The following is a 19,374-nucleotide window of genomic DNA, read 5'->3' as shown; positions in this document are numbered from 1 at the left end:
AAGTGTCTGTGACCTCGTTGGATAAGGTGTGAGTCCCATGGGTGTCTTGAAAGAGACCAGGTTTGGGAGAAAAGAGCAGATAACAGTCACCAACTGGTACAAGTTCAAGTTGATGTAGGATCTAGGAGGTTATTTTTCTAGACAAGTAGCCTTTCTACTTTTCAGGAAACATCTAACAGTGTTTAAGTTTAGTCACAAGAAATCAAAAGAGGGCCAGCAAAATGGATTAGTAGGTAAAAGTAATTGCTGCCAAGCTTGAGAGTCTGGATTTAAGCCCCAGAATTCACAAGGTAAAGAGAGAAAATGACTCCTCCAAGTTATTCTCTCTGACCTCCACACATGTGGGTGTATGCATATACAAGGTCTCTCTCTCACTCACTCACTCTCTCTCATACACACGCACACACACACTCACACACGATAAATGGATGTTTAAAAGATAAAAAGAAATCTGAAAGAAAATATGAAAGATTTTTTCCTCAAAAAATTTTCAAGGGCATTAACAACTCACCTCTCTGTGGTTGTCCAGGAAGCATTACAATGTAAATTACATAATAATTTGTGTAAAACAATGCTTCAAAATGAATGGAAGTCAGTATAAAATAAATCGGCTTTAATTCTAAAGACTAGAAATGGAGAAGGCAGGGAAGAAAAATTACTTTTTCCCCTGAAGAAAAACAAATTCTGTCAAATTCCTCCTGTACAGATAATTTTGATGAAGGGTCTGAACATCTGTGGGGAAGATGATTTACTCCTGTAGTGGGTGACCTTGATTAGAAATTTGGTTCTGCCCCTACTAGTACTATTCTTATTGCATGTTTTATGTTTAAGCATCTTCGTGTTCCTTTAGAGAAGCAAATCAAGTTGAAAATACAGTGGCTTTATCTGAATTGATAACTCAGCTGAAAGGGGTTTCCATACCTTGAGGCAATCAGTACGCCCCTGTTTAAATAGATATAAATGTTATAGGCAAAAACACTACAATATAAATCTAAACAGATTTTAAATTCAACTACGTTGGATGCCAATGGTTGTACTTCGTCTTTTCCTGACTAAAAACATCCAGAGATAATATTAACATATTACAACTGCTAGCACTCAGGTACAAGCCAACTGGAAGATGTAATAGTCTAAAAGAGGCAGGGATGATGCTCCTAGTAGCTGAATCAAGACCATCTAAAGGAAAGTTAGGGGAGCCACCTGCAGGACACCAGGGTAGTCACCAAGGGAACTGCACTAGACCCATTTACCTAAAAGTACAGAAATACTTTGATATTTTTATATCCTGTAAGGCTGTATCAATCACAGTGGCCAGATCACTCCAAAACACCTAACAGAAGCACAAATGATAGAGAGGAGCGTCCAGAAGCAAACTCGGGAAGACATTTCCGTAAGCGTCGGCCCGACTATAATTAAAACACCTCACTTATACCTACTGCATGGTGTGCTTATAAAAATACCGTCGGAAAGAATGCAAAATTAAAATAAGCATTACTACAAAACTATACACCAAGACCAAGGCAACCGTGCCTGACTGCTGCGAAGTTTCCAGTTCTTCCCAATGTTGTGATTCTTCCAACAGTAATGCACTGCTCAGTAACTTAGCACCAGGGCACCAATCTGCAGCCAGCCCTCATGCAGGCAAGTGGAACACAGCAAAGAGCTTTTCCTGCAGTCAGGGCATTCAGAGATCAGTTGTGTGTTAGTTACTTGGGATTCTGTTTTTAGCTGGCGCATATTTAATTACAAAGGGCTCACAATTAAAATATGCCTAGAGAGGCAAAAGCAAAAGCAAGCATTGTAGGCTTTGCTGCAAAATCCCTTCTCCTCTGGTGCTGATAGCCTTTTGTTGCATACAGGAAACATTGCCATGTGGATTCCCTCCTCTAGGTCAAGAGTTATACTTTTCCCTTATGAGGACCATCTTTTAATTCCCCCCCCCCCAAAAAAAGATTTTCAGATATGTGTATCACAGCAAGTTGTTGTTGTTTTAGAATTATTCAATTGCAGACACCAAATAACCAGAAGTTAATATGCCCTCTGAGGTGCTCTGAAATGCACTATGTTTTTTCCAGCTCTGTAGCACAGTCATATAACACACCAGTTTTTACATGCACCAACCAGGTGACTTGATTGTTCACTTGACAAGCTGAGTGTGAGTTCAGCTCTCCACCTTTTACAGAGACCACAAGCTTTTTACCCAAAGTGAAATCTATTCCGCAGCACCTCTAGTGTTCTAAAAATTCACTAAAGGAGCAGAAGGAACTGAATTTCACTAGTCCTCTGCTTCCCTCTTCTCTTTGGGTACAATACTTGATCTAGTAGTTATGGGGTGTTCATTTTAAACCACCAGCTAGAAACGGGACATTTACATCACTATTCCAAGACTCAAGGAACATCACAGAAGAGAAGGAGGTTCAAAGACTGTAAGAGATACAGGTTGGAAGTGCTGTGAAAGTATCTCCAGGAAAGGATAAGGTCATTGCCCGCAGGAACTCTCGGTGACTGTGATTACCAACCCAACACATAGAGAAGCCTGAACCCATCACTAGCCCATCATGGCTAGGAGAGGGCTCACAATGTCCAACTTGTCACAGGGAGACTCTGGACAATAATGGGTGTTGAGAGAGTGAGGTGTCTCTTTCTTTGGTGGTACAGCCATTGATAAACTCTCCACATTCCAGTAAATAACTCTGAACTCTGGCTCAGCCATACAACCCCAATTAAATGCAATGGATCCAAAGCAAAGATACCAAGTGGAGTGGCTTTGCTGGAATGAAGGAAGATTTTAGTAGGAGGGAGAGAAGGCTCGGCAAGCATAACTGTAGTGAAAACTGTGTGTCTATGTATATAAGATTGTCAAAGAATCAAAAATAAACTAGAAAGAAAGAAATCACCAGTGGCTTTTGAGAGCAACTGGACATATAGTTAGCCATGGCTGTTTTCCTAAAGGGGAAAAAAATTAGTAACACAATCTCAATTAATGGAGAAGTTTTAAAGGAGAAAACCTGAGGATAAAAACATTTAACTTAAAGCAAGGTGCCAGAGATTTGAGAGGTGCTCACCTGCAGATTCCAATCAGACTCACAATAGCAAACTTGGGGAATTAAATCAGACTGAAAAGTCTTCCCACTTTCACAGGTTTGATGTGTTAATTATCACTTAGATATTAATCCTGCTAACAACTCTAAATTAAGGACTCATGGTATAGCTACGAAGCTGCCTGGTGCTAAAATGACTGTGGCTGAGCGTCTTTTAAAGTTGTATACTAGGAAATATCTCCTTGTAAAAACATAAAGAATGTAACCTTAAATTTAGACACGGAACTCTAGAAATTTAGGATGCCCATGTAAGCGGATGTAGATAGTGAGCCGACCTTCTGTTGTTCACAGCTCAAGCCTCTGTGCCTCTGAAGCCTGGTTGCTTATGGCACTGTTCATTCCCCACCCCCCAACAACTGGTATAGTTGACACAATTTAGAATGCTCTAATCTGTTTATCTTAATCATTCATTTAATATATCGTATCATTTGTCATTTTGACTGATCATCAGTCAGCCTTTCTCTATCAGTCTATTCAAGCCTTTCAATCAAAGTTATTACGTTAATGCCTAATCTTAACAAAGGTGTACAGAACATCAAAATTGCAGTTTGGGCAGGATGGCTTATTTTTTTCTATAAAAGAATTGTATTACTCTAGCTTCAACTTCTGAAGCACAATTAAATGGGGTTGACAGACTGAAAATGGTTCAGACACTCCTCTCTCATTAACTTCCATCCTAGCTTTTCATTCTGTCTGCTTAGTCAATGACTTAAAGACAAACTTCATTTTTACAGATATAATAAAAAAAAAAATTATTCCTTCAGAAATAAGACTCGCAGCAAGTAGACAAAGTTTTCAATGGCCTTTGTAAAGAAGAACATCTTAAGTATCGTTTTCCTTCCATCCCCTCTCTTTCCCTTCAAAGACAAGCTCAGTAGAGAGCAGAATCATACATTTAGTCACCAACTTACCAATGCCAGTCCTCAAAACAGCAGTCTATGTTTGCATGCTTTTTATGATAGGCAATTATTTCCTATCTGTCTAGCCTTTCAAGTTTTTAACAAGCAACAACTTGGATGGAAAAAAAAATGAAGAAGGATTAAGAAATATTGCAAAGACCATTTTTCCAAGTATCAATTTAAATACTGAGGTAAGTATTGCATGAAGCCATTGTGTTTCAAACCTCACAGTAGACCTAAGAGGTCTACCATCAACAGGCAGCACTCTCCAGGGTACAACATACCCAAGCCTTTGGGGCATCTTCAGAACCCTGAAAGGTCTGCAGGTACAGAGAGCTTCTGTACCTGTCTATGAGAACTTATGAGACTTCACATCCTCTAAAGCAACATGACTCTCACAATTTTTTAGAAGCATATGGGTGAGTTGCCACAAGACCAGAAAAAAAAAAAATCATCTTTACAATTCCTTTACATTGAAACTTGCATGAACAGAAGTTTCCAGTCCTTGTCTTCCAGCAAGTACACAATGACCAGGGAAAGTAGAAGCCAGTCTGGAGGATTCCACTCCCTCCTGCTCTCCCTGTGCCCCTAAGACAATGGGAAACTTGTCACATGAAGTTTTCAAAGAAGGTTATTGTTAGTAATAGCATAGAGGTTTAAAAGCAGGAGAACATCTAAGGAAAGCCTCAAGATTGAAACTTTCTATAACCTTTAACCCACAAAGTCCAAAGCACAGCACTCACCACAAAACAGGACTTCTGGATTTGGTTAGTGGTATCCTTAAGTGGCCTTAACTGAGTTAGAAGGAGGGGGTTTCCCTGTAGATCAGCTCCTCCCAGTTACCTAACAACCCCAGATTGTTTTCTGAAATGCCAGAGGCGATTCGAAGATCTCTCTGACATCTAAAGATAGCCTGGAAAAAGGAAACTCCAAAAAAAAAAAAAAAAAAAAAAAAAAAAACAATGCACAGGCACACACACACACACACACACACACACAAACACGCGCGCGCACGCGCAAAGGTTGGTTGGTGTGACCCATGCCTGCATGGATTACCCATCTGATAATAAACACTCACATGTGTGTTGAGAAAACATCGTGTAGGTGCTTTCTACCAGACCACCACATACAAGAATATGTGAAGGAGGACAGGAGCCAATTGCCAACAGACCACCCCAGCATTCAACAGAGCACCAGGAACCCTGGCGCTTTCTAGAGAGTGGATAAAAGTCTTCTGATATCATTGTACTCCACTCACTGGTCAGAATTTAATCACAGGAGCTCTTAAAGGATGCTCATTCTTTAGAATTTTTCAAAAGAAAAAAGTACCATTAAATAGCATTCCTGCCTATACAAGAGAGTGTGTGTACAAGTGCATATGCCTGTGTGTGAGTGAAAGAAATACAGCCAGGGAAGGCTTATTGCTCTCATCCTCAACGAGAGAGAGAGAGAGAGAGAGAGAGAGAGAGAGAGAGAGAGAGAGAGAGAGAGAGAGAGAGAGAGAGAGAGAGAGAGAGCTTTCCAACTTCAAGACTCAATGTATGGGGACGCCAGAGAGCTGAGGTTTCATTTCCCTTTTCAAATAACTTTAATAGTGTATAGAACATGCAAGATGCAAAGTGGGAGCGGTAGGAGAAGGCATGCTCCTTCCCCTCGCTTCCCACTCTGGCATGCTGGACCCGGGTCTGTCTCTCTCTCTCTCTCTCTCTCTCTCTCTCTCTCTCTCTCTCTCTCTCTCAAAAGGCAATGTGGTGTCATGTTCAACCTGTGTGCTTCCCTTTCCCCCAGGACACCCCTCGCCCCCTCAAGAACCACTGCACGTAAACTGTTGCTGTGGCCTTCTGTCGCTGCAGGGAGAAATCAGAGGATGCCACAAAACTTCTTGGCTTGCTCAGGTGTCCTCTTGGGTCCCTGAGCACCCATGCGCGGATTTCGCAGTCCGGGCTACCCAAAGGGGACCCTTCACTCGACCACTTTGAAAAACCTACAGAACTCCCCGTGCTGGGATCTTGAAAGCTCTAAGGTTCCACGCACAGAATGGGAAACCCCCGGTTCCCTCCATAGGTTCCCCACAAAGCAAGCTGGAGCCCCATGCTTTCTCAATCCAATTGCCCGAGACCTATGCCCAAGTCGCGGGGTGTCCCTGCCTGTCCTTCCGATCAGAGGATCCAAGCATTCTACACCCCAGCAGCCAGTCCTTCCCGCAGCCCAGAGCCAAAGGCTCCGGTTCCAAGTTCCCGCTACTGGCTGGAAGAAGGGACTAGGGAAGCTGCCTGGCTAGGAAAGTCTGTGCGGGAGGCGCCCCCGGTCGGGGCAGCTAGCTCTCCATTCGGCCAGCCAAGGGGACCCGCGGCATCAGTCCCTGCCAGCTGGGGCACAGCGCGGCCGCACTCACCAGCCTCGCCCGAGCCGCAGCTGCAGCTTCTGGGAGACGCCGAGCCCCGAGCTTCCCCAGTGAAGATGGTGGTGTGTGTCGGGAGACCACCCATTCCAGCGTCTGGCAACCCGGCTGCGACTCTGGCTGCTCAGCACTGAAGCAGGAGGAAGAGGAGGACGAGGAGGAGGAGGAAGGAACGGCGCAGTCGGACGCCATCTGCTGTACACCTCTGCGCATCCATTGGCTGCTTGGTGCGTCCCCGGGAGCCGCGGGGCGCCGGGCCACGGGGAGCCACCTTGCGCCTAGCCTCCCCAAGCAGCTGCTCTCCGGTGCCCCTCCCTCATGCCTTTTCCTCCTCCCTCATCTCTCCTCCCGGCCCGGCCCTCCTCCCCTTCTCTGGGTTGGTGCACCCTTCAGACCCCAGGACTCGCCAAACCAGCTCCCCTGGGTGAGCAGCCTGAGGTGCAACTAGCCTCAACCCCCTTGGCTCTTCTGCGCCCATCAATGCAACTGTTTTCCCCAACTCTAAGCTTCTGGAGTGCAGGTGCCATGTAGATGAGGGAGACTCCCCAGCTGGGTTGAGCACCTGGTGCCTAACCTTCTGAGCCTGTGGTAGGCACAAGAGGAAATCCAAGGAAAGATGGGGTGGGGTTGATCTTGGCACACTTGCCTGCAGGCACTTACTGAACCATCCCTCAAGCTTCCCCAAGCCTCAGAGTTCCTCCTGATGACAACAGAAAATAATAGTAATAAAGATCCCAATGGCATGTGGAGAAGCAGCACACAAGAGGTGCCTCCGGGGAACCACTGGGGTACTAAGGCAGGCATAGACCTGTTATGAGCCACCCAGAGACTGTCACTGCAAGTCAGTCATATACCTGGGAAAACCAGAAGCTCCTGGATCCTTTGGTTTACAGTATCCTTGGTCCTAGAGCCAATGAGGTGTGGGAACTTTGCGTCCTAGGTAGGGATGTCAGAGGCAGCTAATAGCCTGAGAAGTCCTAGCCTGCCCAAGTGAGGTAGGCAGAAATGCAGCCCAGATTCTCAGGCAGGTGAGGAAGGAGCTTGAGTTCTGAAGGTCCTTTGCCTACTCTGACACTTGTTTCCAAACCCTCCTGGTTTCTGACAGCTTTGATCCAAAGAACTTCTTAAGCTTGTTCAGAGAGATGAGGTTGCTTCAAAAGGAGAGAAGGAAAGAAGGGGGTAGGGGGAGTGAAGACTACCTATTGCCAATTACTGGGAATTTTGCTTGTCTTAGCTCTTTTAAAAGTGTGAGCACAGAGACAGCAAGGAATGTGTCCTTCTTATTTTATTCAGTGCCTGGCACACCATGGGTGTCTAAAAGAAGCAAAAATAATAACGATAAAATTAAAGCTTGATGTCATAGCACAAATTAGATTAAAGAGATAGAGTAGCCAGGATCTGCCACAGGGGGACAAACAAATCAAAAGATGTAAGTGCCATTGTAAGTGGAAATGTGAATATTTTGGTGGGGAGCTTGCTGTGGGACAGGCTCTGAGAGTGGGAAGCAGTAGCCCTTGAACCCAGTAACCGTTATTGTCCTGCAGAGTTCCGTGCTCACATTCAGGATTATGTCTCTCTTTTGTAGACGATTGTCTTAAAAATACATCGGCTGCCATCCAGATCTCACAGTGTCTCCCCAAGTTCAAGACCACATTTGTTACCCCCACGTGGTAAAAAAAAAAAAAAAAAAAAAAAAAAAAAAATGCCAAGTAGAAATAGGTGCATTACATTTTATTGTAATCTCGATATATAAACAGATCAATAGTCAATGTTGATCTAAGTAAGTTGAGAAACGACAGCCAGAGAAAAACGTTTCAGGTTTTCTGAAGTGATACACCAGGACTTCCAAGGTTTCAAGCTTCCCAGAATAGATGCTGCATCTCCAGACCCAATCCCAGGCTCACACACTCTGATTACAAAGCTTGGCTTTGCAACCTTTCTTCAGTGGGCCATCAAAGGTGACTTTAGAATATGCCACTCACAGACACCTTGGTACTTACCTCCCACACCCCTCCAGAGGCATTGACTTGTATATTTTTCTTAAGGTTGACGACTTGAACCTGCATTCTCAATTTAATAAGAAGCTCATCCTCTCTAATCCCATACACTACCTCAGCAATCATTTGTGATGCTCAGGAGAACACTTGGATTTCTTTTAAGATGCTGGTTTCCCGCTCTGTCACTCTGGGTCTCCTGGTGTTTAGAACTATATATACGTAGATAATACTCATATCCCAGTTATATACTGGACATTGAGTTTCTTTCTTTATGGGCACACTCACGCACGTATACACACACACACACACACACACACACACGGTATATATGTGTTCATATATATGTATGAGTGTGAACATCAGAGGTCAGCATTGGGCTCCTTCTTTACCAATCTCTACCTTATGTTTTTAAAGACAAAGTCTCCCATTGAACCTGGCACTCACTAATGCAGCTGAATTGAGTTAGCCATTGAGTTCCCCAGCACTTCCTGTCTCTGTCTGCCCAGCCGCTTGATTACAGGCACATATCACTGCACCCAGATTTTTGTGTTGGGTGCTGGAGATCAGAACTTGGACTCTCATGCTTGTGCTGCAAGCACCTTTTTGCCTGGACCACCTTCCCAGCTCCTGCATTTAGGCTTCTTAAAAGAAAAGAACAACTCAGCGGAATGAAGTCCAAGTGAGTTCTAAATACAAAGAACCTTAAGTATTAAACATCATTACTTCTCTCTCCAGTTAGCTGGAAGACAGTCACTCCCCTTTAAGGCATTGTGCTGACCATAGTATTTCAGGAAAGTCACAGGGTAAGATGACAGACTTTTACCTTACATTGTATAATAATGCATAAATCTACTAGAAGGAAAATGCAAACCAAAAAAAAAAAAAAAAAAAAAAAATTCATTCTAACCTCATCTTTCTGCTGCTAGCCCCAAACCTCTGGCTTATGTTCAAATGGAATTTGCTAAAATACCAATTTCTTCCTATCATCAGCTTTGCTCCTTAGAAAAGCACTGGCCTTTAAAAAAAAAAAAAAAAAAAAAAAATCTGCATGAGATGAGGAACATTTAAAGGATAGCCTAGGCAGGAAGAAAGGCAAGAAAGACTGCTAGACAAGAACAGAAATTTTACAGAACACTGTACCAGGGAAAGCATATGGAAGAGCATAGCCTTGAGAGTAGGTGGCACCATTATCTGTGCGGAATGAACCAATAGGGGTGGAAACTAAGCTGGAGGTTAGAAATTCCCATAACCCCCATACACAGATGGCAAAGGCGCCAGTCACCACCCTTCTAACAAGTGCAGGGGAAGCAGTAGAACAATAGGAGGGGGAGGCCTGGGGGCCTGTTGGGATTCATTCCCCAGTGCCAGCCAAAGCTGGCTAGCACTACAGAGTAAAGTAACCCTTGCTCTCCAGGCACTGCTGGAGTGTAAACGTTCATTTTGTTGTTGTCCAGTGCATATACCACCGCTGCTATTTCTGAACACCAAGTTTTCCATACAGTATAACAAGCTTGGGTGGGAAAATACCCTGTAAACAAAACAAACAAGTAGCGACAATAGCAAGAGATAAAGAAGGCATGCTGATAAGGAAGCCCAATTTAAAACAAGAGTGAGAAATGCAAGTGCAAGCATCTCAGGCTAGCCACCCAGGGGAGTCTCTGCATCATCTACAATACCCATGTGCAAGGAAGCAGGGGGTTCAGTCCAACACTCAGTCACTTTGAGGGAGCAGAGCAGGAGGAGGAGGGAAAGAGAAAAAGGGACTATGATTGTCTCATTTACACAATTCGTTCGGTCCAATTCCAGGTTGGCTGAGATCCTGTGGCAAAACTGAACATTTTTTTTTTTTCTGCCAAAAAAGAGCATTTAGTGTTGGCATAGATGTGCGAGCCTTGACTTTGGTCCAGTAATTTGATTTTGATATGTCAACATCTTAAAATACAACCTAATGGTAATGTCTTGAGAAGTAGTGCAACCTAACTCCACTGGCCTCTGGCCCAGCTCTGCCCCACTGAGGCACCAAGGTCTTCCCAGAATACCCTCAGCATTCCCAACTTAGTCCCAACCCAACAGCCTCAGTCAGGAATTAACGTGTTTGCTGTATGCCTAGTATATACCTACTATATAACACAGCATAGGTATTTGATCTCAGGCAATTTGCTCTCTGGTTGAGCACTTTGCCCTCATAAACTTTAATGTCTAATAGGAACAATAAACACAAGGGCCTACATGTGGTTGTGATCATATAAGATGAAAGAAAAGAAAGAGTAATTCTTACTAAGATACAGACCAGAAAGAACAAAGAACCACAAAGGGACAAGTGCAGGCAAAACCTCCCAGAGGGAGCGATGTTTAGGCTCAGATACAGAAGATAATGGGGAAGGGGTAATATGTTCTATCCTAGATATTAGGTGTTGAGTTGAGTCTACACAACCATACCTGTAAGACACACACTGTTATCAACTCCCTTTGACAACAGAGGTATTGAGAATGCAACCAGTTAAGTCATACTTGCTGATGAATGACACTTGGATCTGACCCCAAGCAGTCTGGTACTGTGTGCATACTGACACCAGGCAGTCTGGTGCTGTGTGCATACTCAACCATTGAAATACACTGTATCTCTCTTGTACAGTTAGGTATCAGGCAAGGATGGTGAGGAAGTGAGATAACATACCAGGAGCATGAGACTGAAAGAGTCTGCATATAAAGAACCAGTCAAAGAGTGTGGTAAAAGTGGTGGGAAGGACCATCAAGCAAGATGGCAGAGGCAGGCAGAGGAGGGAAGACCTGGTCTGTCCAGTAAGCCAATGGGTAGTTTCAGCTGTCTGTAGGACACAATATGATTTAGAGATTAAAAGATCACTCTGTTGCTAAGCATAAGCCAAGCAGATGTATAACGGTCCAGGCAAGCAATAATAATGACGTCATGTAAAGGGAATTGGATTTGATGGATAATGGGAACATGTCATGCATCTCTTCAGTTTTGCTTCCATCTCCCCAGGTTTGACATCTAGGTGTCTTAGCATCTAAAATCCTAAAAAACAAACCAATACACACACACACACACACACACACACACACACACACACACACACACACACTTAGTTCTTCACGTCATTCACAGGCTGGGAGGCCCATTTCCTTACCACACACTAGTATGGTATAGAAGCTCCGTGGCCATAAGTTCCCCATTTAATACATTCAGAGATCTTTACTTCTAGGCAATGTTCTAGAAGCACTCCCTCCTAGCCCAATGCCCATGATCAATCCAGTCCCTGCCTTTGATTGATGGCTTGTCCTCAATATTATTTACTAAAATATCTGAAGGTCAGCTGGTTCTGCTTTCTTACTGATCTACAGCATCACTGAACCATCATAATGTCAGGAGAGGCTAAACTTTATCTTCACTGGCCAAAGGAACAGGGACCAGCAACCTCCTTTGCCATAAGAAACAGCTCTGAATAAAGTGGAAATAATAAAACCCCCAGAGTGACAACTTGGACCACATTCATAATGACTTGGGTTGTAAAGACCAGGTGTTATGTAGATGGGAACTTGTTATTATCCAAAGACTTGGCAACCTGACTCCTCTGCTGCTGGGCACCAAGCCATGCAAATCACATAGGCCTACCTTCGATGAGATTGGTAGAACTTTCGTCTTCTACTTTGCTGTTTTGCAAGGACAGCAGCATGTTTGATGGGAAGCAGGTCCTTTTTCAGGTAGGAAAGACAGAAAACTGCATCTGTACATACAAACCCAAGTGCCCGCCCTCCTATATAGACATAAACACAAACATGCACCCCATAAACATGTACCTCATAAGCATGTACCTGTGTGTGCATGCATCTGCACATATATAAACACATATCTACCAAAACACAGACGAATACACAATATACACACATACAAACACACTCACACACACACACACACACACACACACACACACACGCGCGCGCGCGCACGCGCACACAAACAAGTACCTAAACATACAAGAGCATCCATTCACAGAGGAAAGAAATGAAAAGAAGACCTTGCAAAGGATGTTTCTAATATATTCCTCTTAGAGTCTGAACATCAGGATTTTCCTTGCTGCTAGCTACCTTGGTGGCTTTCCACCTTTTTCTGTTATGTGTCCCCTCCCTGAAGCTCCCTGTCATATCACATTCATTCCCAGAAACCTACTGTCTTCATCCTGTCACTTGATAAGAGTCCCTTCATAAGTATCAGCCTTTCAGAGAAGTCTCCTTTGACCTTTCCTTATAGAAAATAGCACCTGCCATCTCCCCATCTCCTCATCTGTTCTTACTTTTTTTCATAGTACTTACCATAATCTGAAATTCAGTAACATTACATAATCATCTCAATATTTTTATCTATTTTCCCATAAAAAATGTAAACCTAGATTTAAGAGATGGCTCAGTGGTTAAGAGTGCTTCTTGATCAATCATGAGGACCCTTCTTCACATGTCAGGAGGCTCAGAAATATCTTGAACTCCAGCTCCAAGAGATCTGACACCCTCTTCTGGGCTCTTCAGGTACCTACATAGACATATGTAAATACAGCACATACACACACTCCCTCCCTCCTACACACACACACACACACACACACACACACACACACAATTAAGATAAAATATTTTTAAAGAAGAATAAAAGCCCCTTGAGACAAGACTCCCCCCACACAACATACACAACATTTGTGTACACACTTAAAACACTGCTTGGTACACAGTACAGACTTAGTAATGTCACAGTTGAACAGGAAGAATGATGCCACCTTACTAACTTTGGGGGTCTTTTTGAATCTAGCTCTCCCTTCACCTTACATTCACGTACATTCTCGTTTCTCAACAAAGACCATTAGTCACAGTCTCGGGGGACAGCCTCACCTGTCTGCTCACACCCAGTGAAGCTCTCCAATCCAGTCCTTTCTCATGCTTCTTTCCCAAGTTCTCAAAGTCCCCCCTCATTTAAGAAATTGTCCCAGACCTAATTTCATTTCACATTTATCTATCCCTTCTCTTACTAGCTACAACACTGCACATTTTCTGTTTTTCAATTAACCGTATACCATTTCACACTGTTCTCTAATGGTTTTGTAACAATTAGCCTACTCCCCTCAGCAGCACTGTGAGTTCCCTGAGGGTAGAGGCTAAGGGGGGGTATTGCCTTCCCCTGCACAATTTTTAATACACAGCAGGCACTCAGTAAATACCTGTTGATGAGCAAAGATGTGTGAAGAGTCTGAACAAGAGAGTTGGCCTTCCTGTGGTCACATGACATTAAAAGAAACAGTCATTGGATTGTAACACTTATCAGCTTAAATCTGTGGGAATTGATCTTGATCGGGATCCAGCTCCACTGTTCATCTGTTGAACAAATATAGACAGAGTCTGCTTCATCAAAAACATTACTGTAAGCAATGAAGAAAGTCCTGGAGGAGGTTGCTGTCTGGGAAAAGACACTCAAGTTGGAGTACAAGTCTTGCAGTCATCCACAGTGGACACGCCAAAGAGGGGTATCTAACCTAGACTGACCACAGGGTGGAATCCATCTGCATCTTTCCACATTTAGAACCAGGAAATGTAATCTTCAGATTCTGTCATTTGCTGATTCTTGTCACTGTAGCATTTTTACTGTGCTGTACTTCAGTCATGACTAATTCTAAAAAAAAATGACAACACAGACTCTCTCACAACTAATGGTCAGAGGGAAACAGTTGCCTTCACTATCTCTGTGCATGCTGAAAAATTATTTTTTCTGCACAAACACCCAGGACTTCAACAATGGGGACCCAAGTCTTAAATTCTCTTAGCTTCCCAAATGCATGTAGCCCTTGTGCCTCTCATCTCAATCGGTTCATGTTAGAATACACTAAGGTTCCAGGCGAGATCCCTCATGTTCTCTTTGTATTCTCTCATCTCAAATGAATTTATCTTATTTCAGAGAGTATTTTATTTTTTAGCAATGATGTTTTTGACTACAGTAGTCAGTATAACTTAGATTGTGCTCTAGTAACACATTAGCCCACAAGCCTCAGGGGCTAAACACAAGCATGTTCAATGTGACACTGTGGCAGCAGTGGGGAATCCTAGAAATCCAATGTTGACTTCTAGAAGTCAAACCATTATGACATTGTAGACTGGCAGGAGCCAATCATGAGACTATCAAAATTCACAGTGCTCATATATATGAGAAAGAACACAGAGGTGTGGTAAGCAAAGCAATGGCTGTCTCTCCCACCCCTCAGGACTCCAATTCTGTATACAAGGGCTTTCTGGACATCAAACTTGAACTTCAAACTAAACACTTCTGGCCATGGTGCTGAATCTATTCTTCCTCTCATTTGCAGAGTTTACCAATTTAGTCCTCTCCATGTTCACTCTCAACACCCTGATCTATTCCACAGTGGCTTTTCATTTTAGAAAAATGTGATAGTTGGCAGCTTGACTGGATCACAAGTCAGGAAAAAAAAAAAAAAAAAAAAAAAACATGACACTGAGCTCTCCTGCAAAGTATTTTCTTGACCAAACTATAAGAAGCATAATATGTGCTACAACTTCCTATGGCAACCCAGACAAGAGGGAAACGGAGGAAGCAAATGTTACTTTGTCCTGCTTACTTTTGCTCTTGCTGCTAAGTGCACCTATCTCGTTGCTGCTGCTGCTGCTCCACAGTTCCTTCCCTGATATTAGGACCAGTTTTAAGGGGGAAGAGTAGCCGCTCTCCTGGAACCCTCTAGGTCTTCAGTTCCAGATCAGGACTGCTAAGATATTCAGGCTCCAGGCTCATGGACTGAGAGGTCACTAGATTCTCGGCTTTTCTGGTGGGAGATGGCCATCATTGGACTACCCAGACCACAGTGTAAGTCAATCTAATAAATTCCCTTTTCATATATATGGCCATCCTGTGTGTTCTCTTCCTCTACAAGACACTGATGAACACAGAAGGTGTTGGGAGCGTTATGACTGACCCCCTTTCTTATATTCTGCTCCATAAAAATCCTTTATCCATACACTAACCACAGACACCTAATCAAAATATATTTTGCATAATACCTTCCACTGATTGTTCAATACATGTAGAATACATTCCAAATTCTTTATGAGACTTCACCTATGTTTTTCTGTGAGAGCCATCTGAACCATCTTTCCTATCCCCAGCATCTCATTGGCTACTTCAGTGCCTATTTCTCTACTGTAATGTAAACTCAGACAGATAGTTGTGGGTTTTAATTATTTACTCTGGTCATCCCCAGTGCCCAGAGGAACATATCCAGATACAGAGTAGGCACTTAATAAACTTAAACAAAAAAAAGTGCTTACCAGTTCACTTACAAACTCTGGAGCCAATGCTCATTCTTGCTTTCAACTTCAAAGTGAGCATTGCCTTCCCTGTTATATATATTTTAGCACAAATCAAAAGAAATGAGAGAGTGAAGGGATCATCAGTGTTCTGGGAATTTGCCGCCTGCTCCTTGCCAATCAGAAGGAAGAAACTAACGAAAGCAGCAGCTACTTGTCACATCTAAAAGTTCCTTTGACCCTGGTGATTAAGATGACGTGCCTGATGTGGTGAACTTTTGTATTATGTCGACAGAGAACTGGGAAAACAGTCCCTTTGTCACATTGAGTTCTCAATTTTGGTGATGGCTGTCACGCTTCCACAAAGAGATGACTCACCCAGTGTGAAGCAGGACAAAGTGACAGCCCAGGAGACAGAATTCTCCCGAGGATCCTTTTCCAAGTCCAATGAAATAAACAGAAGGTGCAGGTGCCACAACAGACAGCACAATTCAACACCATGGTGTCGTCACATGTGCTTACAACATTCCCAAGTTCTAGAACTGTCAAGAAAGGATACTTCCATAGCCTTAGTGGATCTTCCGCCCCAGAACATAGCAGTGAAGGCAGCTCATGTTCCAGAATTGGAGCCTTCACAGAGCATCAAAACTATTAGCATGAGTAGCTGGAGCCACATAAAGGAAGTGCCTCATAACACCAGCTTTGGCAAGCCTCGGCCTCAGAGATGCTTGTCAGCTTGACCCTGGTTGACCATATTATTGGCTCCTCCATTTAGGCTTGTGTTTTTTGAACTCCACTAATCTCCCTTAGCCTGGTGAGCCTCAAAACCTATGTAATACCTAATCACAATTGTCAATCTGATGAGACCTAAAATCACTTAGTAGAGGAACCTCTGGCCATGCATGTGAAGGATTATTCTGACTGAGTTAATTGAAGTGGGAAGAGCTGTGGATGGTACCATTTCGTGTGGTGGGATCTTAGATTGTAAAGAAGAAAGAGCACAAACTGGGCACAACTATTCAGAAAGCCCTTCTTTCTAGTTGTGGATGAGATGTGACAAGCCACTTCTACCTGCTGCTGCCTTCTCCGCTATTAAAGAAGTAACCCTCAAAACATGAACCAAAGTAGAGCCTTTCTTTCTTAAGTTGCTTTTGTCAAGACATTTTATCACCACAAAAGAGACGTAATTGAAGCAGGCTGCATTTACTTGAAAGATATGCTTCTTATTTCAACCACAATGTGATCTGTCTCTCAGGTAGTATCACTAGTTGCTTAAGAATGATACCCTTCCCAATGTAGTGAAAACACTAAGTCTTTTTTTCCCTTTCTTTTTGTCAGAACATGTACTCTACCAGGGTCTACTCCTGTTAAGTTATGGCTTCATGTTACAACTTCTTTAAAAGGACAATCATTCACTTATCTATACATTCCCCCAAAGAATGTTCTGTTAGTTCTATTATCTTGAGCCTTTAAAGCCAGTTGGGAGAAGAGGGGAGGTCTCTTGAATTTCTAGTCCAAATTTCTCAGGATTTAATTAGAGCCCATACCAAAAGGGAAATTCTGACCTTGTTAAGAAAATAAAATCTTCTGATTTCTATCCTATAAAAAGGAATGTTTTCCAGTCTTTGAGGAACCCTTGCTGCAATGGTATTTGATCTATTCCTGATTATTGAATTATTAGCCTTTTGGTGATCTAACCAATGACATTTAAATGGCATTTAAGTGAAAGGCTTAGATTGCAGAATTACAAAACTTTGGAGCTGAAAGGGACCTCAGAGAAAATACAGTACAGTTTTTTTACTTAAAAGATAAGGAGAGTTGAACCTCAGAGAGCTTGAGGTATCTTGCACAAGGTCACATTGATTACAAAAGAAAAATGAAGGAGAAACCCATGTAAGGTGGGCTTCTTGCCACATTCCTGGTAATAGGCAAAAAGTATTTTAAAAGATAGAAAGGAAGAGAAATGGTTTGTAGCTCTCACAAAATAATGACAAGCCTTCTAACATATTTTATGTACTTCAAGTCTGATTTGTCGTAAACACAGAAGCAGTCTTCAGAACACAATAATATTAGCAAATGATAACTTTTCAAAAGCAATTGATTCCGAGAAAATTAAAATGGAGGGGGTGGTTTGGGTGAAGAAATAGAGATCTTGAGATTATAACCTAAGGCTGAGGATATGGCTTAGTTGGAATGTACACGCACACACAAGCACACGCACACGCACACGCACACACACGCACACACGTACACACACAATTCCAACCTAAATCATAATCCATTTAAGCAGTTTCGACTGCTGCCAACCCACAGGGAATCTTGTGTAAGCAAAGACTAGAAACGTTCAGCTGCACATGGATTTCCTTATTTAGCACACAATCTCAAAGGAAAAGAAAAAAGAAAAAAAAAAACACCACCAACAACAACAATAACAACAACAAAAGTAAATAAATAAATAAAACACTATGTCCTCTTGTAATTAGAAGCTTGGTGATCTAATTTCCTCTCTGTGGTTCTCCTCCACCAACAACCACCTGCTAAATGTTGAAATAGACATTACTACATTGTTAATAGTCCTTGGTCCCCAAGGTTTCAGACTCCACACAAAATTCTGAAGCTTCACTCCGCTCCATGCCTTCAACTTGAGGGGGGCCAGACTTCATCACCAGGTTTGAGTGCACATGTCTCTGCCTTGACATGACACAGACACTTCAAAACATGCAAGGCTAGTACTTAATGAAGGTGTTACTTCTTCACAACCCCATGTCTGCCTTGCCTCCGTCACACATCTAGACTGATCAGTCATCAGACATTCATTGAATCTCATAAACTAAAATATCCGGAGAACCCTGACCTTTCCTTCAGCCTCACTGACCATATTCATGTAATACATGATTAATTTCTTCCCCCATTTCTTAGGTGTATCTGAACAGGGTTCCTACACACGGTCCCCTAATCATCGCCTGCCCAGTGTTGGGATTCTGCCACTTGCCTTGACTACTGGAACAGACTTCGAATAAGATAACAATGTTATCTTCTTTTCTATACTGTCTCCAGATCCAATAGGCTGTGCTTAAAAGCTCTTCTGTGGCTTTCTACTGTCTGAAGGAAACATTCTGAATTTTTTTAAGATGGAAAATAGATCACCTTTAATTTACTTACTTTAAATTTAGAAATATTTCATATAAATTCAGGAGCCCAACCTGTAGCTTTTAGCCATTAGTGGTAAATCAGCTCTGAAGAGCCAAGCAGAGTTAGAACCAAGCTAAGGTTTTAATCACTGGAGAATGACTGCAGTGTGGTTAGACCACATCGGTCTCAACCTGTGGGTCACAACCCCTTTTCACAGAGGTCACCTAAGACCACTGGAAATCACAGATATTTGCATTATGGTTCATAACCGTAGCAAAATTACAGTTATAAAGTAGCAACAAAAATAATTTTGTGGTTGTGGGTCACTACAACATGAGGAACTGTGTAAAAGGGTTACAGGCCTGAGGACCCCTGGCTTAGAGGAAGGACGCTGAAAATGGATAATCCTTGTTTAAGTTTTGACTCTACTCTTATAAACCATTACGAACATAGTCCAGGTTCCTAACCTCCCAGACTACATGCCTTTTTTTCTGTAAAATGGAGATAACAGTGCTATATAAATAAGATGA

At 42.7% G+C, this 19,374-nt stretch overlaps 1 protein-coding gene across 1 annotated transcript in view; it reads right to left on the bottom strand.

Moving 5' to 3' along the window:
• The window catches only part of Thsd7b (thrombospondin type 1 domain containing 7B), an 839,715-nt gene extending 833,047 nt beyond the window's left edge, over nucleotides 1-6,668 (bottom strand). The window contains exon 1 of the mRNA XM_076941097.1: nucleotides 6,396-6,668. The gene's annotated coding sequence lies outside the window, so the exon portion shown is untranslated. The remainder of the gene's footprint in view (nucleotides 1-6,395) is intronic.
• Between the last annotated feature and the right edge of the window lie 12,706 nt (nucleotides 6,669-19,374).

This window comes from Arvicanthis niloticus, chromosome 10, assembly GCF_011762505.2.
Source record: "Arvicanthis niloticus isolate mArvNil1 chromosome 10, mArvNil1.pat.X, whole genome shotgun sequence".
NCBI classification, from domain to species: domain Eukaryota; kingdom Metazoa; phylum Chordata; class Mammalia; order Rodentia; family Muridae; genus Arvicanthis; species Arvicanthis niloticus.
This window is presented reverse-complemented; position numbering and strand designations above follow the sequence as displayed.